This window comes from Dendropsophus ebraccatus, unplaced genomic scaffold, assembly GCF_027789765.1.
Source record: "Dendropsophus ebraccatus isolate aDenEbr1 unplaced genomic scaffold, aDenEbr1.pat pat_scaffold_672_ctg1, whole genome shotgun sequence".
NCBI lineage: Eukaryota > Metazoa > Chordata > Amphibia > Anura > Hylidae > Dendropsophus > Dendropsophus ebraccatus.
This window is the reverse complement of record NW_027210271.1, coordinates 1-18978: the sequence shown is the minus strand read 5'-3', so window position 1 is coordinate 18978 and position 18978 is coordinate 1. Positions and strand designations below refer to the sequence as shown.

The 18978-nt window shown below is 48.3% G+C and overlaps 22 non-coding genes across 22 annotated transcripts; all 22 read left to right on the top strand.

Annotated features, from left to right (window-relative positions):
• The first annotated feature begins 545 nt into the window (after positions 1-545).
• Positions 546-617, top strand: TRNAE-CUC (transfer RNA glutamic acid (anticodon CUC)). The gene has a single exon. It is a non-coding gene; the product is annotated as a tRNA-Glu (tRNA).
• A 702-nt stretch (positions 618-1319) lies between these two features.
• TRNAE-CUC (transfer RNA glutamic acid (anticodon CUC)) lies at positions 1320-1391 on the top strand. Its single transcript has one exon. It is a non-coding gene; the product is annotated as a tRNA-Glu (tRNA).
• Positions 1392-2246: 855 nt separating this feature from the next.
• Positions 2247-2318, top strand: TRNAE-CUC (transfer RNA glutamic acid (anticodon CUC)). Its single transcript has one exon. It is a non-coding gene; the product is annotated as a tRNA-Glu (tRNA).
• Positions 2319-3174: 856 nt separating this feature from the next.
• Positions 3175-3246, top strand: TRNAE-CUC (transfer RNA glutamic acid (anticodon CUC)). The gene has a single exon. It is a non-coding gene; the product is annotated as a tRNA-Glu (tRNA).
• A 264-nt stretch (positions 3247-3510) lies between these two features.
• TRNAE-CUC (transfer RNA glutamic acid (anticodon CUC)) lies at positions 3511-3582 on the top strand. The gene has a single exon. It is a non-coding gene; the product is annotated as a tRNA-Glu (tRNA).
• Positions 3583-4283: 701 nt separating this feature from the next.
• TRNAE-CUC (transfer RNA glutamic acid (anticodon CUC)) lies at positions 4284-4355 on the top strand. Its single transcript has one exon. It is a non-coding gene; the product is annotated as a tRNA-Glu (tRNA).
• A 701-nt stretch (positions 4356-5056) lies between these two features.
• Positions 5057-5128, top strand: TRNAE-CUC (transfer RNA glutamic acid (anticodon CUC)). The gene has a single exon. It is a non-coding gene; the product is annotated as a tRNA-Glu (tRNA).
• A 701-nt stretch (positions 5129-5829) lies between these two features.
• Positions 5830-5901, top strand: TRNAE-CUC (transfer RNA glutamic acid (anticodon CUC)). Its single transcript has one exon. It is a non-coding gene; the product is annotated as a tRNA-Glu (tRNA).
• Positions 5902-6602: 701 nt separating this feature from the next.
• Positions 6603-6674, top strand: TRNAE-CUC (transfer RNA glutamic acid (anticodon CUC)). The gene has a single exon. It is a non-coding gene; the product is annotated as a tRNA-Glu (tRNA).
• An 855-nt stretch (positions 6675-7529) lies between these two features.
• TRNAE-CUC (transfer RNA glutamic acid (anticodon CUC)) lies at positions 7530-7601 on the top strand. The gene has a single exon. It is a non-coding gene; the product is annotated as a tRNA-Glu (tRNA).
• Positions 7602-8302: 701 nt separating this feature from the next.
• On the top strand, positions 8303-8374 carry TRNAE-CUC (transfer RNA glutamic acid (anticodon CUC)). The gene has a single exon. It is a non-coding gene; the product is annotated as a tRNA-Glu (tRNA).
• Positions 8375-9228: 854 nt separating this feature from the next.
• Positions 9229-9300, top strand: TRNAE-CUC (transfer RNA glutamic acid (anticodon CUC)). Its single transcript has one exon. It is a non-coding gene; the product is annotated as a tRNA-Glu (tRNA).
• Positions 9301-10158: 858 nt separating this feature from the next.
• On the top strand, positions 10159-10231 carry TRNAE-CUC (transfer RNA glutamic acid (anticodon CUC)). The gene has a single exon. It is a non-coding gene; the product is annotated as a tRNA-Glu (tRNA).
• A 702-nt stretch (positions 10232-10933) lies between these two features.
• On the top strand, positions 10934-11005 carry TRNAE-CUC (transfer RNA glutamic acid (anticodon CUC)). The gene has a single exon. It is a non-coding gene; the product is annotated as a tRNA-Glu (tRNA).
• A 1477-nt stretch (positions 11006-12482) lies between these two features.
• TRNAE-CUC (transfer RNA glutamic acid (anticodon CUC)) lies at positions 12483-12555 on the top strand. The gene has a single exon. It is a non-coding gene; the product is annotated as a tRNA-Glu (tRNA).
• A 701-nt stretch (positions 12556-13256) lies between these two features.
• Positions 13257-13328, top strand: TRNAE-CUC (transfer RNA glutamic acid (anticodon CUC)). The gene has a single exon. It is a non-coding gene; the product is annotated as a tRNA-Glu (tRNA).
• Positions 13329-15121: 1793 nt separating this feature from the next.
• TRNAE-CUC (transfer RNA glutamic acid (anticodon CUC)) lies at positions 15122-15193 on the top strand. The gene has a single exon. It is a non-coding gene; the product is annotated as a tRNA-Glu (tRNA).
• A 701-nt stretch (positions 15194-15894) lies between these two features.
• On the top strand, positions 15895-15966 carry TRNAE-CUC (transfer RNA glutamic acid (anticodon CUC)). The gene has a single exon. It is a non-coding gene; the product is annotated as a tRNA-Glu (tRNA).
• A 264-nt stretch (positions 15967-16230) lies between these two features.
• On the top strand, positions 16231-16302 carry TRNAE-CUC (transfer RNA glutamic acid (anticodon CUC)). The gene has a single exon. It is a non-coding gene; the product is annotated as a tRNA-Glu (tRNA).
• A 701-nt stretch (positions 16303-17003) lies between these two features.
• Positions 17004-17075, top strand: TRNAE-CUC (transfer RNA glutamic acid (anticodon CUC)). The gene has a single exon. It is a non-coding gene; the product is annotated as a tRNA-Glu (tRNA).
• A 264-nt stretch (positions 17076-17339) lies between these two features.
• TRNAE-CUC (transfer RNA glutamic acid (anticodon CUC)) lies at positions 17340-17411 on the top strand. The gene has a single exon. It is a non-coding gene; the product is annotated as a tRNA-Glu (tRNA).
• A 704-nt stretch (positions 17412-18115) lies between these two features.
• On the top strand, positions 18116-18187 carry TRNAE-CUC (transfer RNA glutamic acid (anticodon CUC)). Its single transcript has one exon. It is a non-coding gene; the product is annotated as a tRNA-Glu (tRNA).
• The last annotated feature ends 791 nt before the right edge of the window (positions 18188-18978 follow it).

Sequence of the window (18978 nt, the reverse complement as noted above, 5' to 3'; positions counted from 1 at the left end):
AGTGCTTATCCAGGCTTGGAAAAGCGTGGCTTCTTTCTTCAAAAAACAGCACCTCTCTTGCCCTCGGTTTGGGTGTGGTTTTGCAGCTGAGTTCCATTGAAGTGAATGGAGCTGAATTCTAATACCACACCCCACCTGGGGACGGGTGTGGTACTGTTTGTGCAAGAAAGTAGTTATCTTTTTTCTAATCCTGGATAACCCCTTTAGAGGGCTTATCCAGGCTCAGAAAAACATGGCCGCTTTCTTCCAGAAACTGCACCACTCTTCTTGTCCTCAGTTTGTTTGTGGTTTTGCATCCCACTTCCATTGGAGTGAAGGGAGCCGAATTGCCATTCCACACCCCACCTGGGAACAGGTGTGACGCTGTTTTTGCAAGAAAGTAGCTGCGCGTTTTCTTCTCCTGGATAACCCCTTTAACGCCTCTCTTGCTGTATTTTTTGTGAAATCTCTCAATTTTTATTTTCGAATATACCACCTTTCGACTTGACTTTTCAAGAGCATTCTCAGACAAGCTGCTGACGCTAGCCGCCAGCCGTCACGTCTTCTCCCTGGTGGTCTAGTGGCTAGGATTCGGCGCTCTCACCGCCGCGGCCCGGGTTCGATTCCCGGTCAGGGAAGCTTCGCGTTTGCTCTTTTTTTCAATCCCCTGAGATTGTGAAGCCACTCGGATGCTCGACTGTTCCTCGCCATTACGCTGTGCGTTCCAAAAAACCTTCCTGTGTTTCTTTGCCACCAGTTTTTTTGAGCTTTTTAAGACTTTTTCTTGGATGATAAAGTGCTTATCCAGGCTTGGAAAAGCGTGGCTTCTTTCTTCAAAAAACAGCACCTCTCTTGCCCTCGGTTTGGGTGTGGTTTTGCAGCTGAGTTCCATTGAAGTGAATGGAGCTGAATTCTAATACCACACCCCACCTGGGGACGGGTGTGGTACTGTTTGTGCAAGAAAGTAGTTATCTTTTTTCTAATCCTGGATAACCCCTTTAGAGGGCTTATCCAGGCTCAGAAAAACATGGCCGCTTTCTTCCAGAAACTGCACCACTCTTCTTGTCCTCAGTTTGTTTGTGGTTTTGCATCCCACTTCCATTGGAGTGAAGGGAGCCGAATTGCCATTCCACACCCCACCTGGGAACAGGTGTGACGCTGTTTTTGCAAGAAAGTAGCTGCGCGTTTTCTTCTCCTGGATAACCCCTTTAACGCCTCTCTTGCTGTATTTTTTGTGAAATCTCTCAATTTTTATTTTCGAATATACCACCTTTCGACTTGACTTTTCAAGGGCATTCTCAGACAAGCTGCTGACGCTAGCCGCCAGCCCCCACGTCTTCTCCCTGGTGGTCTAGTGGCTAGGATTCGGCGCTCTCACCGCCGCGGTCCGGGTTCGATTCCCGGTCAGGGAAGTTTTACCTTTAATCCTCCCGGGTTGCTAAGCGACTCCGACGCTCGACTGCTCCTCGCCGCTACGCATAACCTTTGCTCCTTTTCTTAGCTGCCACAGCTTGTTGAGCTCTCTCGGACTCTTGTCCTACACATTGACGCCTCCCTTGCCGTAAATTTTAGAAAAATGCTCTTTTTTTCAATCCCCTGAGATTGTGAAGCCACTCGGATGCTCGACTGTTCCTCGCCATTACGCTGTGCGTTCCAAAAAACCTTCCTGTGTTTCTTTGCCACCAGTTTTTTGAGCTTTTTAAGACTTTTTCTTGGATGATAAAGTGCTTATCCAGGCTTGGAAAAGCGTGGCTTCTTTCTTCAAAAACAGCACCTCTCTTGCCCTCGGTTTGGGTGTGGTTTTGCAGCTGAGTTCCATTGAAGTGAATGGAGCTGAATTCTAATACCACACCCCACCTGGGGACGGGTGTGGTACTGTTTGTGCAAGAAAGTAGTTATCTTTTTTCTAATCCTGGATAACCCCTTTAGAGGGCTTATCCAGGCTCAGAAAAACATGGCCGCTTTCTTCCAGAAACTGCACCACTCTTCTTGTCCTCAGTTTGTTTGTGGTTTTGCATCCCACTTCCATTGGAGTGAAGGGAGCCGAATTGCCATTCCACACCCCACCTGGGAACAGGTGTGACGCTGTTTTTGCAAGAAAGTAGCTGCGCGTTTTCTTCTCCTGGATAACCCCTTTAACGCCTCTCTTGCTGTATTTTTTGTGAAATCTCTCAATTTTTATTTTCGAATATACCACCTTTCGACTTGACTTTTCAAGGGCATTCTCAGACAAGCTGCTGACGCTAGCCGCCAGCCCCCACGTCTTCTCCCTGGTGGTCTAGTGGCTAGGATTCGGCGCTCTCACCGCCGCGGTCCGGGTTCGATTCCCGGTCAGGGAAGTTTTACCTTTAATCCTCCCGGGTTGCTAAGCGACTCCGACGCTCGACTGCTCCTCGCCGCTACGCATAACCTTTGCTCCTTTTCTTAGCTGCCACAGCTTGTTGAGCTCTCTCGGACTCTTGTCCTACACATTGACGCCTCCCTTGCCGTAAATTTTAGAAAAATGCTCTTTTTTTCAATCCCCTGAGATTGTGAAGCCACTCGGATGCTCGACTGTTCCTCGCCATTACGCTGTGCGTTCCAAAAAACCTTCCTGTGTTTCTTTGCCACCAGTTTTTTGAGCTTTTTAAGACTTTTTCTTGGATGATAAAGTGCTTATCCAGGCTTGGAAAAGCGTGGCTTCTTTCTTCAAAAAACAGCACCTCTCTTGCCCTCGGTTTGGGTGTGGTTTTGCAGCTGAGTTCCATTGAAGTGAATGGAGCTGAATTCTAATACCACACCCCACCTGGGGACGGGTGTGGTACTGTTTGTGCAAGAAAGTAGTTATCTTTTTTCTAATCCTGGATAACCCCTTTAGAGGGCTTATCCAGGCTCAGAAAAACATGGCCGCTTTCTTCCAGAAACTGCACCACTCTTCTTGTCCTCAGTTTGTTTGTGGTTTTGCATCCCACTTCCATTGGAGTGAAGGGAGCCGAATTGCCATTCCACACCCCACCTGGGAACAGGTGTGACGCTGTTTTTGCAAGAAAGTAGCTGCGCGTTTTCTTCTCCTGGATAACCCCTTTAACGCCTCTCTTGCTGTATTTTTTGTGAAATCTCTCAATTTTTATTTTCGAATATACCACCTTTCGACTTGACTTTTCAAGGGCATTCTCAGACAAGCTGCTGACGCTAGCCGCCAGCCCCCACGTCTTCTCCCTGGTGGTCTAGTGGCTAGGATTCGGCGCTCTCACCGCCGCGGCCCGGGTTCGATTCCCGGTCAGGGAAGTTTTACCTTTAATCCTCCCGGGTTGCTAAGCGACTCCGACGCTCGACTGCTCCTCGCCGCTACGCATAACCTTTGCTCCTTTTCTTAGCTGCCACAGCTTGTTGAGCTCTCTCGGACTCTTGTCCTACACATTGACGCCTCCCTTGCCGTAATTTTTAGAAAAGCCGCCATCCTTTTTTACTAGTGTACCGCCTTTCGACTTGGCTTTTCCACACCATTCTCAGTCAGTCCACCCATGGAGTGGGGAGAACGAGCACAACTTCTCCCTGGTGGTCTAGTGGCTAGGATTCGGCGCTCTCACCGCCGCGGCCCGGGTTCGATTCCCGGTCAGGGAAGCTTCGCGTTTGCTCTTTTTTTCAATCCCCTGAGATTGTGAAGCCACTCGGATGCTCGACTGTTCCTCGCCATTACGCTGTGCGTTCCAAAAAACCTTCCTGTGTTTCTTTGCCACCAGTTTTTTGAGCTTTTTAAGACTTTTTCTTGGATGATAAAGTGCTTATCCAGGCTTGGAAAAGCGTGGCTTCTTTCTTCAAAAAACAGCACCTCTCTTGCCCTCGGTTTGGGTGTGGTTTTGCAGCTGAGTTCCATTGAAGTGAATGGAGCTGAATTCTAATACCACACCCCACCTGGGGACGGGTGTGGTACTGTTTGTGCAAGAAAGTAGTTATCTTTTTTCTAATCCTGGATAACCCCTTTAGAGGGCTTATCCAGGCTCAGAAAAACATGGCCGCTTTCTTCCAGAAACTGCACCACTCTTCTTGTCCTCAGTTTGTTTGTGGTTTTGCATCCCACTTCCATTGGAGTGAAGGGAGCCGAATTGCCATTCCACACCCCACCTGGGAACAGGTGTGACGCTGTTTTTGTAAGAAAGTAGCTGCGCGTTTTCTTCTCCTGGATAACCCCTTTAACGCCTCTCTTGCTGTATTTTTTGTGAAATCTCTCAATTTTTATTTTCGAATATACCACCTTTCGACTTGACTTTTCAAGGGCATTCTCAGACAAGCTGCTGACGCTAGCCGCCAGCCCCCACGTCTTCTCCCTGGTGGTCTAGTGGCTAGGATTCGGCGCTCTCACCGCCGCGGCCCGGGTTCGATTCCCGGTCAGGGAAGCTTCGCGTTTGCTCTTTTTTTCAATCCCCGGAGATTGTGAAGCCACTCGGATGCTCGACTGTTCCTCGCCATTACGCTGTGCGTTCCAAAAAACCTTCCTGTGTTTCTTTGCCACCAGTTTTTTGAGCTTTTTAAGACTTTTTCTTGGATGATAAAGTGCTTATCCAGGCTTGGAAAAGCGTGGCTTCTTTCTTCAAAAAACAACACCTCTCTTGCCCTCGGTTTGGGTGTGGTTTTGCAGCTGAGTTCCATTGAAGTGAATGGAGCTGAATTCTAATACCACACCCCACCTGGGGTCGGGTGTGGTACTGTTTGTGCAAGAAAGTAGTTATCTTTTTTCTAATCCTGGATAACCCCTTTAGAGGGCTTATCCAGGCTCAGAAAAACATGGCCGCTTTCTTCCAGAAACTGCACCACTCTTCTTGTCCTCAGTTTGTTTGTGGTTTTGCATCCCACTTCCATTGGAGTGGAGGGAGCCGAATTGCCATTCCACACCCCACCTGGGAACAGGTGTGACGCTGTTTTTGCAAGAAAGTAGCTGCGCGTTTTCTTCTCCTGGATAACCCCTTTAACGCCTCTCTTGCTGTATTTTTTGTGAAATCCCTCAATTTTTATTTTCGAATATACCACCTTTCGACTTGACTTTTCAAGAGCATTCTCAGACAAGCTGCTGACGCTAGCCGCCAGCCGTCACGTCTTCTCCCTGGTGGTCTAGTGGCTAGGATTCGGCGCTCTCACCGCCGCGGCCCGGGTTCGATTCCCGGTCAGGGAAGCTTCGCGTTTGCTCTTTTTTTCAATCCCCTGAGATTGTGAAGCCACTCGGATGCTCGACTGTTCCTCGCCATTACGCTGTGCGTTCCAAAAAACCTTCCTGTGTTTCTTTGCCACCAGTTTTTTGAGCTTTTTAAGACTTTTTCTTGGATGATAAAGTGCTTATCCAGGCTTGGAAAAGCGTGGCTTCTTTCTTCAAAAAACAGCACCTCTCTTGCCCTCGGTTTGGGTGTGGTTTTGCAGCTGAGTTCCATTGAAGTGAATGGAGCTGAATTCTAATACCACACCCCACCTGGGGACGGGTGTGGTACTGTTTGTGCAAGAAAGTAGTTATCTTTTTTCTAATCCTGGATAACCCCTTTAGAGGGCTTATCCAGGCTCAGAAAAACATGGCCGCTTTCTTCCAGAAACTGCACCACTCTTCTTGTCCTCAGTTTGTTTGTGGTTTTGCATCCCACTTCCATTGGAGTGAAGGGAGCCGAATTGCCATTCCACACCCCACCTGGGAACAGGTGTGACGCTGTTTTTGCAAGAAAGTAGCTGCGCGTTTTCTTCTCCTGGATAACCCCTTTAACGCCTCTCTTGCTGTATTTTTTGTGAAATCTCTCAATTTTTATTTTCGAATATACCACCTTTCGACTTGACTTTTCAAGAGCATTCTCAGACAAGCTGCTGACGCTAGCCGCCAGCTGCCACGTCTTCTCCCTGGTGGTCTAGTGGCTAGGATTCGGCGCTCTCACCGCCGCGGCCCGGGTTCGATTCCCGGTCAGGGAAGCTTCGCGTTTGCTCTTTTTTTCAATCCCCTGAGATTGTGAAGCCACTCGGATGCTCGACTGTTCCTCGCCATTACGCTGTGCGTTCCAAAAAACCTTCCTGTGTTTCTTTGCCACCAGTTTTTTGAGCTTTTTAAGACTTTTTCTTGGATGATAAAGTGCTTATCCAGGCTTGGAAAAGCGTGGCTTCTTTCTTCAAAAAACAGCACCTCTCTTGCCCTCGGTTTGGGTGTGGTTTTGCAGCTGAGTTCCATTGAAGTGAATGGAGCTGAATTCTAATACCACACCCCACCTGGGGACGGGTGTGGTACTGTTTGTGCAAGAAAGTAGTTATCTTTTTTCTAATCCTGGATAACCCCTTTAGAGGGCTTATCCAGGCTCAGAAAAACATGGCCGCTTTCTTCCAGAAACTGCACCACTCTTCTTGTCCTCAGTTTGTTTGTGGTTTTGCATCCCACTTCCATTGGAGTGAAGGGAGCCGAATTGCCATTCCACACCCCACCTGGGAACAGGTGTGACGCTGTTTTTGCAAGAAAGTAGCTGCGCGTTTTCTTCTCCTGGATAACCCCTTTAACGCCTCTCTTGCTGTATTTTTTGTGAAATCTCTCAATTTTTATTTTCGAATATACCACCTTTCGACTTGACTTTTCAAGGGCATTCTCAGACAAGCTGCTGACGCTAGCCGCCAGCCCCCACGTCTTCTCCCTGGTGGTCTAGTGGCTAGGATTCGGCGCTCTCACCGCCGCGGTCCGGGTTCGATTCCCGGTCAGGGAAGTTTTACCTTTAATCCTCCCGGGTTGCTAAGCGACTCCGACGCTCGACTGCTCCTCGCCGATACGCATAACCTTTGCTCCTTTTCTTAGCTGCCACAGCTTGTTGAGCTCTCTCGGACTCTTGTCCTACACATTGACGCCTCCCTTGCCGTAAATTTTAGAAAAATGCTCTTTTTTTCAATCCCCTGAGATTGTGAAGCCACTCGGATGCTCGACTGTTCCTCGCCATTACGCTGTGCGTTCCAAAAAACCTTCCTGTGTTTCTTTGCCACCAGTTTTTTGAGCTTTTTAAGACTTTTTCTTGGATGATAAAGTGCTTATCCAGGCTTGGAAAAGCGTGGCTTCTTTCTTCAAAAAACAGCACCTCTCTTGCCCTCGGTTTGGGTGTGGTTTTGCAGCTGAGTTCCATTGAAGTGAATGGAGCTGAATTCTAATACCACACCCCACCTGGGGACGGGTGTGGTACTGTTTGTGCAAGAAAGTAGTTATCTTTTTTCTAATCCTGGATAACCCCTTTAGAGGGCTTATCCAGGCTCAGAAAAACATGGCCGCTTTCTTCCAGAAACTGCACCACTCTTCTTGTCCTCAGTTTGTTTGTGGTTTTGCATCCCACTTCCATTGGAGTGAAGGGAGCCGAATTGCCATTCCACACCCCACCTGGGAACAGGTGTGACGCTGTTTTTGCAAGAAAGTAGCTGCGCGTTTTCTTCTCCTGGATAACCCCTTTAACGCCTCTCTTGCTGTATTTTTTGTGAAATCTCTCAATTTTTATTTTCGAATATACCACCTTTCGACTTGACTTTTCAAGGGCATTCTCAGACAAGCTGCTGACGCTAGCCGCCAGCCCCACGTCTTCTCCCTGGTGGTCTAGTGGCTAGGATTCGGCGCTCTCACCGCCGCGGCCCGGGTTCGATTCCCGGTCAGGGAAGCTTCATGCTTGCTCTTTTTTTCAATCCCCTGAGATTGTGAAGCCACTCGGATGCTCGACTGTTCCTCGCCATTACGCTGTGCGTTCCAAAAAACCTTCCTGTGTTTCTTTGCCACCAGTTTTTTGAGCTTTTTAAGACTTTTTCTTGGATGATAAAGTGCTTATCCAGGCTTGGAAAAGCGTGGCTTCTTTCTTCAAAAAACAGCACCTCTCTTGCCCTCGGTTTGGGTGTGGTTTTGCAGCTGAGTTCCATTGAAGTGAATGGAGCTGAATTCTAATACCACACCCCACCTGGGGACGGGTGTGGTACTGTTTGTGCAAGAAAGTAGTTATCTTTTTTCTAATCCTGGATAACCCCTTTAGAGGGCTTATCCAGGCTCAGAAAAACATGGCCGCTTTCTTCCAGAAACTGCACCACTCTTCTTGTCCTCAGTTTGTTTGTGGTTTTGCATCCCACTTCCATTGGAGTGAAGGGAGCCGAATTGCCATTCCACACCCCACCTGGGAACAGGTGTGACGCTGTTTTTGCAAGAAAGTAGCTGCGCGTTTTCTTTTCCTGGATAACCCCTTTAACGCCTCTCTTGCTGTATTTTTTGTGAAATCTCTCAATTTTTATTTTCGAATATACCACCTTTCGACTTGACTTTTCAAGGGCATTCTCAGACAAGCTGCTGACGCTAGCCGCCAGCCCCCACGTCTTCTCCCTGGTGGTCTAGTGGCTAGGATTCGGCGCTCTCACCGCCGCGGCCCGGGTTCGATTCCCGGTCAGGGAAGTTTTACCTTTAATCCTCCCGGGTTGCTAAGCGACTCCGACGCTCGACTGCTCCTCGCCGCTACCCATAAACCTTTGCTCCTTTTCTTAGCTGCCACAGCTTGTTGAGCTCTCTCGGACTCTTGTCCTACACATTGACGCCTCCCTTGCCGTAAATTTTAGAAAAATGCTCTTTTTTCAATCCCCTGAGATTGTGAAGCCACTCGGATGCTCGACTGTCCTCGCCATTACGCTGTGCGTTCCAAAAAACCTTCCTGTGTTTCTTTGCCACCAGTTTTTTGAGCTTTTTAAGACTTTTTCTTGGATGATAAAGTGCTTATCCAGGCTTGGAAAAGCGTGGCTTCTTTCTTCAAAAACAGCACCTCTCTTGCCCTCGGTTTGGGTGTGGTTTTGCAGCTGAGTTCCATTGAAGTGAATGGAGCTGAATTCTAATACCACACCCCACCTGGGGACGGGTGTGGTACTGTTTGTGCAAGAAAGTAGTTATCTTTTTTCTAATCCTGGATAACCCCTTTAGAGGGCTTATCCAGGCTCAGAAAAACATGGCCGCTTTCTTCCAGAAACTGCACCACTCTTCTTGTCCTCAGTTTGTTTGTGGTTTTGCATCCCACTTCCATTGGAGTGAAGGGAGCCGAATTGCCATTCCACACCCCACCTGGGAACAGGTGTGACGCTGTTTTTGCAAGAAAGTAGCTGCGCGTTTTCTTCTCCTGGATAACCCCTTTAACGCCTCTCTTGCTGTATTTTTTGTGAAATCTCTCAATTTTTATTTTCGAATATACCACCTTTCGACTTGACTTTTCAAGGGTATTCTCAGACAAGCTGCTGACGCTAGCCGCCCGCCCCCACGTCTTCTCCCTGGTGGTCTAGTGGCTAGGATTCGGCGCTCTCACCGCCGCGGCCCGGGTTCGATTCCCGGTCAGGGAAGTTTTACCTTTAATCCTCCCGGGTTGCTAAGCGACTCCGACGCTCGACTGCTCCTCGCCGCTACGCATAACCTTTGCTCCTTTTCTTAGCTGCCACAGCTTGTTGAGCTCTCTCGGACTCTTGTCCTACACATTGACGCCTCCCTTGCCGTAAATTTTAGAAAAATGCTCTTTTTTTCAATCCCCTGAGATTGTGAAGCCACTCGGATGCTCGACTGTTCCTCGCCATTACGCTGTGCGTTCCAAAAAACCTTCCTGTGTTTCTTTGCCACCAGTTTTTTGAGCTTTTTAAGACTTTTTCTTGGATGATAAAGTGCTTATCCAGGCTTGGAAAAGCGTGGCTTCTTTCTTCAAAAAACAGCACCTCTCTTGCCCTCGGTTTGGGTGTGGTTTTGCAGCTGAGTTCCATTGAAGTGAATGGAGCTGAATTCTAATACCACACCCCACCTGGGGACGGGTGTGGTACTGTTTGTGCAAGAAAGTAGTTATCTTTTTTCTAATCCTGGATAACCCCTTTAGAGGGCTTATCCAGGCTCAGAAAAACATGGCCGCTTTCTTCCAGAAACTGCACCACTCTTCTTGTCCTCAGTTTGTTTGTGGTTTTGCATCCCACTTCCATTGGAGTGGAGGGAGCCGAATTGCCATTCCACACCCCACCTGGGAACAGGTGTGACGCTGTTTTTGCAAGAAAGTAGCTGCGCGTTTTCTTCTCCTGGATAACCCCTTTAACGCCTCTCTTGCTGTATTTTTTTGTGAAATCCCTCAATTTTTATTTTCGGAATATACCACCTTTCGACTTGACTTTTCAAGAGCATTCTCAGACAAGCTGCTGACGCTAGCCGCCAGCCGCCACGTCTTCTCCCTGGTGGTCTAGTGGCTAGGATTCGGCGCTCTCACCGCCGCGGCCCTGGGTTCGATTCCCGGTCAGGGAAGCTTCGCGTTTGCTCTTTTTTTCAATCCCCTGAGATTGTGAAGCCACTCGGATGCTCGACTGTTCCTCGCCATTACGCTGTGCGTTCCAAAAAAACCTTCCTGTGTTTCTTTGCCACCAGTTTTTTGAGCTTTTTAAGACTTTTTCTTGGATGATAAAGTGCTTATCCAGGCTTGGAAAAGCGTGGCTTCTTTCTTCAAAAAACAGCACCTCTCTTGCCCTCGGTTTGGGTGTGGTTTTGCAGCTGAGTTCCATTGAAGTGAATGGAGCTGAATTCTAATACCACACCCCACCTGGGGACGGGTGTGGTACTGTTTGTGCAAGAAAGTAGTTATCTTTTTTCTAATCCTGGATAACCCCTTTAGAGGGCTTATCCAGGCTCAGAAAAACATGGCCGCTTTCTTCCAGAAACTGCACCACTCTTCTTGTCCTCAGTTTGTTTGTGGTTTTGCATCCCACTTCCATTGGAGTGAAGGGAGCCGAATTGCCATTCCACACCCCACCTGGGAACAGGTGTGACGCTGTTTTTGCAAGAAAGTAGCTGCGCGTTTTCTTCTCCTGGATAACCCCTTTAACGCCTCTCTTGCTGTATTTTTTGTGAAATCTCTCAATTTTTATTTTCGAATATACCACCTTTCGACTTGACTTTTCAAGAGCATTCTCAGACAAGCTGCTGACGCTAGCCGCCAGCTGCCACGTCTTCTCCCTGGTGGTCTAGTGGCTAGGATTCGGCGCTCTCACCGCCGCGGCCCGGGTTCGATTCCCGGTCAGGGAAGCTTCGCGTTTTGCTCTTTTTTTCAATCCCCTGAGATTGTGAAGCCACTCGGATGCTCGACTGTTCCTCGCCATTACGCTGTGCGTTCCAAAAAACCTTCCTGTGTTTCTTTGCCACCAGTTTTTTGAGCTTTTTAAGACTTTTTCTTGGATGATAAAGTGCTTATCCAGGCTTGGAAAAGCGTGGCTTCTTTCTTCAAAAAACAGCACCTCTCTTGCCCTCGGTTTGGGTGTGGTTTTGCAGCTGAGTTCCATTGAAGTGAATGGAGCTGAATTCTAATACCACACCCCACCTGGGGACGGGTGTGGTACTGTTTGTGCAAGAAAGTAGTTATCTTTTTTCTAATCCTGGATAACCCCTTTAGAGGGCTTATCCAGGCTCAGAAAAACATGGCCGCTTTCTTCCAGAAACTGCACCACTCTTCTTGTCCTCAGTTTGTTTGTGGTTTTGCATCCCACTTCCATTGGAGTGGAGGGAGCCGAATTGCCATTCCACACCCCACCTGGAACAGGTGTGACGCTGTTTTTTGCAAGAAAGTAGCTGCGCGTTTTCTTCTCCTGGATAACCCCTTTAACGCCTCTCTTGCTGTATTTTTTGTGAAATCTCTCAATTTTTATTTTCGAATATACCACCTTTCGACTTGACTTTTCAAGAGCATTCTCAGACAAGCTGCTGACGCTAGCCGCCAGCCGCCACGTCTTCTCCCTGGTGGTCTAGTGGCTAGGATTCGGCGCTCTCACCGCCGCGGCCCGGGTTCGATTCCCCGGGTCAGGGAAGCTTCGCGTTTTGCTCTTTTTTTTCAATCCCCTGAGATTGTGAAGCCACTCGGATGCTCGACTGTTCCTCGCCATTACGCTGTGCGTTCCAAAAAACCTTCCTGTGTTTCTTTGCCACCAGTTTTTTGAGCTTTTTAAGACTTTTTCTTGGATGATAAAGTGCTTATCCAGGCTTGGAAAAGCGTGGCTTCTTTCTTCAAAAAACAGCACCTCTCTTGCCCTCGGTTTGGTGTGGTTTTGCAGCTGAGTTCCATTGAAGTGAATGGAGCTGAATTCTAATACCACACCCCACCTGGGGACGGGTGTGGTACTGTTTGTGCAAGAAAGTAGTTATCTTTTTTCTAATCCTGGATAACCCCTTTAGAGGGCTTATCCAGGCTCAGAAAAACATGGCCGCTTCTTCCAGAAACTGCACCACTCTTCTTGTCCTCAGTTTGTTTGTGGTTTTGCATCCCACTTCCATTGGAGTGGAGGGAGCCGAATTGCCATTCTACACCCCACCTGGGAACAGGTGTGACGCTGTTTTTGCAAGAAAGTAGCTGCGCGTTTTCTTCTCCTGGATAACCCCTTTAACGCCTCTCTTGCTGTATTTTTTGTGAAATCTCTCAATTTTTATTTTCGAATATACCACCTTTCGACTTGACTTTTCAAGAGCATTCTCAGACAAGCTGCTGACGCTAGCCGCCAGCTGCCACGTCTTCTCCCTGGTGGTCTAGTGGCTAGGATTCGGCGCTCTCACCGCCGCGGCCCGGGGTTCGATTCCCGGTCAGGGAAGCTTCGCGTTTGCTCTTTTTTTCAATCCCCTGAGATTGTGAAGCCACTCGGATGCTCGACTGTTCCTCGCCATTACGCTGTGCGTTCCAAAAAACCTTCCTGTGTTTCTTTGCCACCAGTTTTTTTGAGCTTTTTAAGACTTTTTCTTGGATGATAAAGTGCTTATCCAGGCTTGGAAAAGCGTGGCTTCTTTCTTCAAAAACAGCACCTCTCTTGCCCTCGGTTTGGGTGTGGTTTTGCAGCTGAGTTCCATTGAAGTGAATGGAGCTGAATTCTAATACCACACCCCACCTGGGGACGGGTGTGGTACTGTTTGTGCAAGAAAGTAGTTTATCTTTTTTCTAATCCTGGATAACCCCTTTAGAGGGCTTATCCAGGCTCAGAAAAACATGGCCGCTTTCTTCCAGAAACTGCACCACTCTTCTTGTCCTCAGTTTGTTTGGGTTTTGCATCCCACTTCCATTGGAGTGAAGGGAGCCGAATTGCCATTCCACACCCCACCTGGGAACAGGTGTGACGCTGTTTTTGCAAGAAAGTAGCTGCGCGTTTTCTTCTCCTGGATAACCCCTTTAACGCCTCTCTTGCTGTATTTTTTGTGAAATCTCTCAATTTTTATTTTCGAATATACCACCTTTCGACTTGACTTTTCAAGGGCATTCTCAGACAAGCTGCTGACGCTAGCCGCCAACCCCCACGTCTTCTCCCTGGTGGTCTAGTGGCTAGGATTCGGCGCTCTCACCGCCGCGGCCCGGGTTCGATTCCCGGTCAGGGAAGTTTTACCTTTAATCCTCCCGGGTTTGCTAAGCGACTCCGACGCTCGACTGCTCCTCGCCGCTACGCATAACCTTTGCTCCTTTTCTTAGCTGCCACAGCTTGTTGAGCTCTCTCGGACTCTTGTCCTACACATTGACGCCTCCCTTGCCGTAAATTTTAGAAAAATGCTCTTTTTTTCAATCCCCTGAGATTGTGAAGCCACTCGGATGCTCGACTGTTCCTCGCCATTACGCTGTGCGTTCCAAAAAACCTTCCTGTGTTTCTTTGCCACCAGTTTTTTGAGCTTTTTTAAGACTTTTTCTTGGATGATAAAGTGCTTATCCAGGCTTGGAAAAGCGTGGCTTCTTTCTTCAAAAAACAGCACCTCTCTTGCCCTCGGTTTGGGTGTGGTTTTGCAGCTGAGTTCATTGAAGTGAATGGAGCTGAATTCTAATACCACACCCCACCTGGGGACGGGTGTGGTACTGTTTGTGCAAGAAAGTAGTTATCTTTTTTCTAATCCTGGATAACCCCTTTAGAGGGCTTATCCAGGCTCAGAAAAAACATGGCCGCTTTCTTCCAGAAACTGCACCACTCTTCTTGTCCTCAGTTTGTTTGTGGTTTTGCATCCCACTTCCATTGGAGTGAAGGGAGCCGAATTGCCATTCCACACCCCACCTGGGAAACAGGTGTGACGCTGTTTTTGCAAGAAAGTAGCTGCGCGTTTTCTTTTCTTTTCCTGGATAACCCCTTTAACGCCTCTCTTGCTGTATTTTTTGTGAAATCTCTCAATTTTTATTTTCGAATATACCACCTTTCGACTTGACTTTTCAAGGGCATTCTCAGACAAGCTGCTGACGCTAGCCGCCAGCCCCCACGTCTTCTCCCTGGTTGGTCTAGTGGCTAGGATTCGGCGCTCTCACCGCCGCGGCCCGGGTTCGATTCCCGGTCAGGAAGTTTTACCTTTAATCCTCCCGGGTTGCTAAGCGACTCCGACGCTCGACTGCTCCTCGCCGCTACGCATAACCTTTGCTCCTTTTCTTAGCTGCCACAGCTTGTTGAGCTCTCTCGGACTCTTGTCCTACACATTGACGCCTCCCTTGCCGTAAATTTTAGAAAAATGCTCTTTTTTTTCAATCCCCTGAGATTGTGAAGCCACTCGGATGCTCGACTGTTCCTCGCCATTACGCTGTGCGTTCCAAAAAACCTTCCTGTGTTTCTTTGCCACCAGTTTTTTGAGCTTTTTAAGACTTTTTCTTGGATGATAAAGTGCTTATCCAGGCTTGGAAAAGCGTGGCTTCTTTCTTCAAAAAACAGCACCTCTCTTGCCCTCGGTTTGGGTGTGGTTTTGCAGCTGAGTTCCATTGAAGTGAATGGAGCTGAATTCTAATACCACACCCCACCTGGGGACGGGTGTGGTACTGTTTGTGCAAGAAAGTAGTTATCTTTTTTCTAATCCTGGATAACCCCTTTAGAGGGCTTATCCAGGCTTAGAAAAACATGGCCGCTTTCTTCCAGAAACTGCACCACTCTTCTTGTCCTCAGTTTGTTTGTGGTTTTGCATCCCACTTCCATTGGAGTGAAGGGAGCCGAATTGCCATTCCACACCCCACCTGGGAACAGGTGTGACGCTGTTTTTGCAAGAAAGTAGCTGCGCGTTTTCTTCTCCTGGATAACCCCTTTAACGCCTCTCTTGCTGAATTTTTTGTGAAATCTCTCAATTTTTATTTTCGAATATACCACCTTTCGACTTGACTTTTCAAGGGCATTCTCAGACAAGCTGCTGACGCTAGCCGCCAACCCCAACGTCTTCTCCCTGGTGGTCTAGTGGCTAGGATTCGGCGCTCTCACCGCCGCGGCCCGGGTTCGATTCCCGGTCAGGGAAGCTTCGCGTTTGCTCTTTTTTTCAATCCCCTGAGATTGTGAAGCCACTCGGATGCTCGACTGTTCCTCGCCATTTACGCTGTGCGTTCCAAAAAACCTTCCTGTGTTCTTTGCCACCAGTTTTTTGAGCTTTTTAAGACTTTTTCTTGGATGATAAAGTGCTTATCCAGGCTTGGAAAAGCGTGGCTTCTTTCTTCAAAAAACAGCACCTCTCTTGCCCTCGGTTTGGGTGTGGTTTTGCAGCTGAGTTCCATTGAAGTGAATGGAGCTGAATTCTAATACCACACCCCACCTGGGGACGGGTGTGGTACTGTTTGTGCAAGAAAGTAGTTATCTTTTTTCTAATCCTGGATAACCCCTTTAGAGGGCTTATCCAGGCTCAGAAAAACATGGCCGCTTTCTTCCAGAAACTGCACCACTCTTCTTGTCCTCAGTTTGTTTGTGGTTTTGCATCCAACTTCCATTGGAGTGAAGGGAGCCGAATTGCCATTCCACACCCCACCTGGGAACAGGTGTGACGCTGTTTTTGCAAGAAAGTAGCTGCGCGTTTTCTTCTCCTGGATAACCCCTTTAACGCCTCTCTTGCTGTATTTTTTGTGAAATCTCTCAATTTTTATTTTCGAATATACCACCTTTCGACTTGACTTTTAAAGGGCATTCTCAGACAAGCTGCTGACCCTAGCCGCCAGCCCCCACGTCTTCTCCCTGGTGGTCTAGTGGCTAGGATTCGGCGCTCTCACCGCCGCGGCCCGGGTTCGATTCCCGGTCAGGGAAGTTTTACCTTTAATCCTCCCGGGTTGCTAAGCGACTCCGACGCTCGACTGCTCCTCGCCGCTACGCATAACCTTTGCTCCTTTTCTTAGCTGCCACAGCTTGTTGAGCTCTCTCGGACTCTTGTCCTACACATTGACTCCTCCCTTGCCGTAATTTTTAGAAAAGCCGCCATCCTTTTTTACTAGTGTACCGCCTTTCGACTTGGCTTTTCCACACCATTCTCAATCAGTCCACCCATGGAGTGGGGAGAATGAGCACAACTTCTCCCTGGTGGTCTAGTGGCTAGGATTCGGCGCTCTCACCGCCGTGGCCCGGGTTTGATTCCCGGTCAGGGAAGCTTCGCGTTTGCTCTTTTTTTCAATCCCCTGAGATTGTGAAGCCACTCGGATGCTCGACTCTTCCTCGCCATTACGCTGTGCGTTCCAAAAAACCTTCCTGTGTTTCTTTGCCACCAGTTTTTTGAGCTTTTTAAGACTTTTTCTTGGATGATAAAGTGCTTATCCAGGCTTGGAAAAGCGTGGCTTCTTTCTTCAAAAAACAGCACCTCTCTTGCCCTCGGTTTGGGTGTGGTTTTGCAGCTGAGTTCCATTGAAGTGAATGGAGCTGAATTCTAATACCACACCCCACCTGGGGACGGGTGTGGTACTGTTTGTGCAAGCAAGTAGTTATCTTTTTTCTAATCCTGGATAACCCCTTTAGAGGGCTTATCCAGGCTCAGAAAACATGGCCGCTTTCTTCCAGAAACTGCACCACTCTTCTTGTCCTCAGTTTGTTTGTGGTTTTGCATCCCACTTCCATTGGAGTGAAGGGAGCCGAATTGCCATTCCACACCCCACCTGGGAACAGGTGTGACGCTGTTTTTGCAAGAAAGTAGCTGCGCGTTTTCTTCTCCTGGATAACCCCTTTAACGCCTCTCTTGCTGTATTTTTGTGAAATCTCTCAATTTTTATTTTTCGAATATACCACCTTTCGACTTGACTTTTCAAGGGCATTCTCAGACAAGCTGCTGACGCTAGCCGCCAGCCCCTACGTCCTTCTCCCTGGTGGTCTAGTGGCTAGGATTCGGCGCTCTCACCGCCGCGGCCCGGGTTCGATTCCCGGTCAGGGAAGTTTTACCTTTAAACCTCCCGGGTTGCTAAGCGACTCCGACGCTCGACTGCTCCTCGCCGCTACGCATAACCTTTGCTCCTTTTCTTAGCTGCCACAGCTTGTTGAGCTCTCTCGGACTCTTGTCCTACACATTGACGCCTCCTTTGCAGTAATTTTTAGAAAAGCCGCCATCCTTTTTTACTAGTGTACCGCCTTTCGACTTGGCTTTTCCACACCATTCTCAGTCAGTCCACCCATGGAGTGGGGAGAACGAGCACAACTTCTCCCTGGTGGTCTAGTGGCTAGGATTCGGCGCTCTCACCGCCGCGGCCCGGGTTTGATTCCCGGTCAGGGAAGCTTCGCGTTTGCTCTTTTTTTCAATCCCCTGAGATTGTGAAGCCACTCGGATGCTCGACTGTTCCTCGCCATTACGCTGTGCGTTCCAAAAAACCTTCCTGTGTTTCTTTGCCACCAGTTTTTTGAGCTTTTTAAGACTTTTTCTTGGATGATAAAGTGCTTATCCAGGCTTGGAAAAAGCGTGGCTTCTTTCTTCAAAAAACAGCACCTCTCTTGCCCTCGGTTTGGGTGTGGTTTTGCAGCTGAGTTCCATTGAAGTGAATGGAGCTGAATTCTAATACCACACCCCACCTGGGACGGGTGTGGTACTGTTTGTGCAAGAAAGTAGTTATCTTTTTTCTAATCCTGGATAACCCCTTTAGAGGGCTTATCCAGCTCAGAAAAACATGGCCGCTTTCTTCCAGAAACTGCACCACTCTTCTTGTCCTCAGTTTGTTTGTGTTTTGCATCCCACTTCCATTGGAGTGAAGGGAGCCGAATTGCCATTCCACCCACCTGGGAACAGGTGGTGTGCGCTGTTTTTGCAAGAAGAAAGTAGCTGCGCGTTTTCTTCTCCTGGATAACCCCTTTAACGCCTCTCTTGCTTGCTGTTTTTTTGTGAAATCTCTCAATTTTTATTTTCGAATATACCACCTTTCGACTTGACTTTTCAAGGGCATTCCTCAGACAAGCTGCTGACGCTAGCCGCCAGCCCCACGTCTTCTCCCTGGTGGTCTAGTGGCTAGGATTCGGCGCTCTCACCGCCGCGGCCCGGGTTCGATTCCCGGTCAGGGAAGTTTTACCTTTAATCCTCCCGGGTTGCTAGCGAATCCGCGCTCGACGCTCCTCGCCGCTACGCATAACCTTTGCTCCTTTTCTTAGCTGCCACAGCTTGTTGAGCTCTCTCGGACTCTTGTCCTACCCATTGACGCCTCCCTTGCCGTAATTTTAGAAAAAATGCTCTTTTTTTCAATCCCCTGAGATTGTGAAGCCACTCGGTAGTGCTCGACTGTTCCTCAGGGAAGCCATTTACTCTGTGCGTTCCAAAAAAAAACCTTCCTGTGTTTCTTTGCCACCAGTTTTTTGAGCTTTTTAAGACTTTTTCTTGGATGATAAAGTGCTTATCAGGCTTGGAAAAGCGTGGCTTTTTTCTTCAAAAACAGCACCTCTCTGCCCTCGGTTTGGGTGTGGTTTTGCAGCTGAGTTCCATTAAGTGAATGGAGCTGAATTCTAATACCACACCCCACCTGGGACGGGTTGTGGTACTGTTTGTGCAAGAAAGTATTTATCTTTTTCTAATCCTGGATACCCCCTTTAGAGGGCTTATCCAGGCTCAGAAAAACATGGCCGCTTTCTTCAAGAAACTGCACACTCTTCTTGTCCTCAGTTGTTTGTGGTTTTTGCATCCAATTCCATTTGGAGTGACAGGGGCCGAAATTGCCATTCCACACCCCACCTGGGAACAGGTGTTAGACGCTGTTTTTGCAAGAAGTAGCTGCGCGTTTTCTTCTCCTGGATAACCCCTTTTAACGCCTCTCTTAGCTGTATTTTTTGTGAAATCTCTCAATTTTTAATTTTCGAATATAC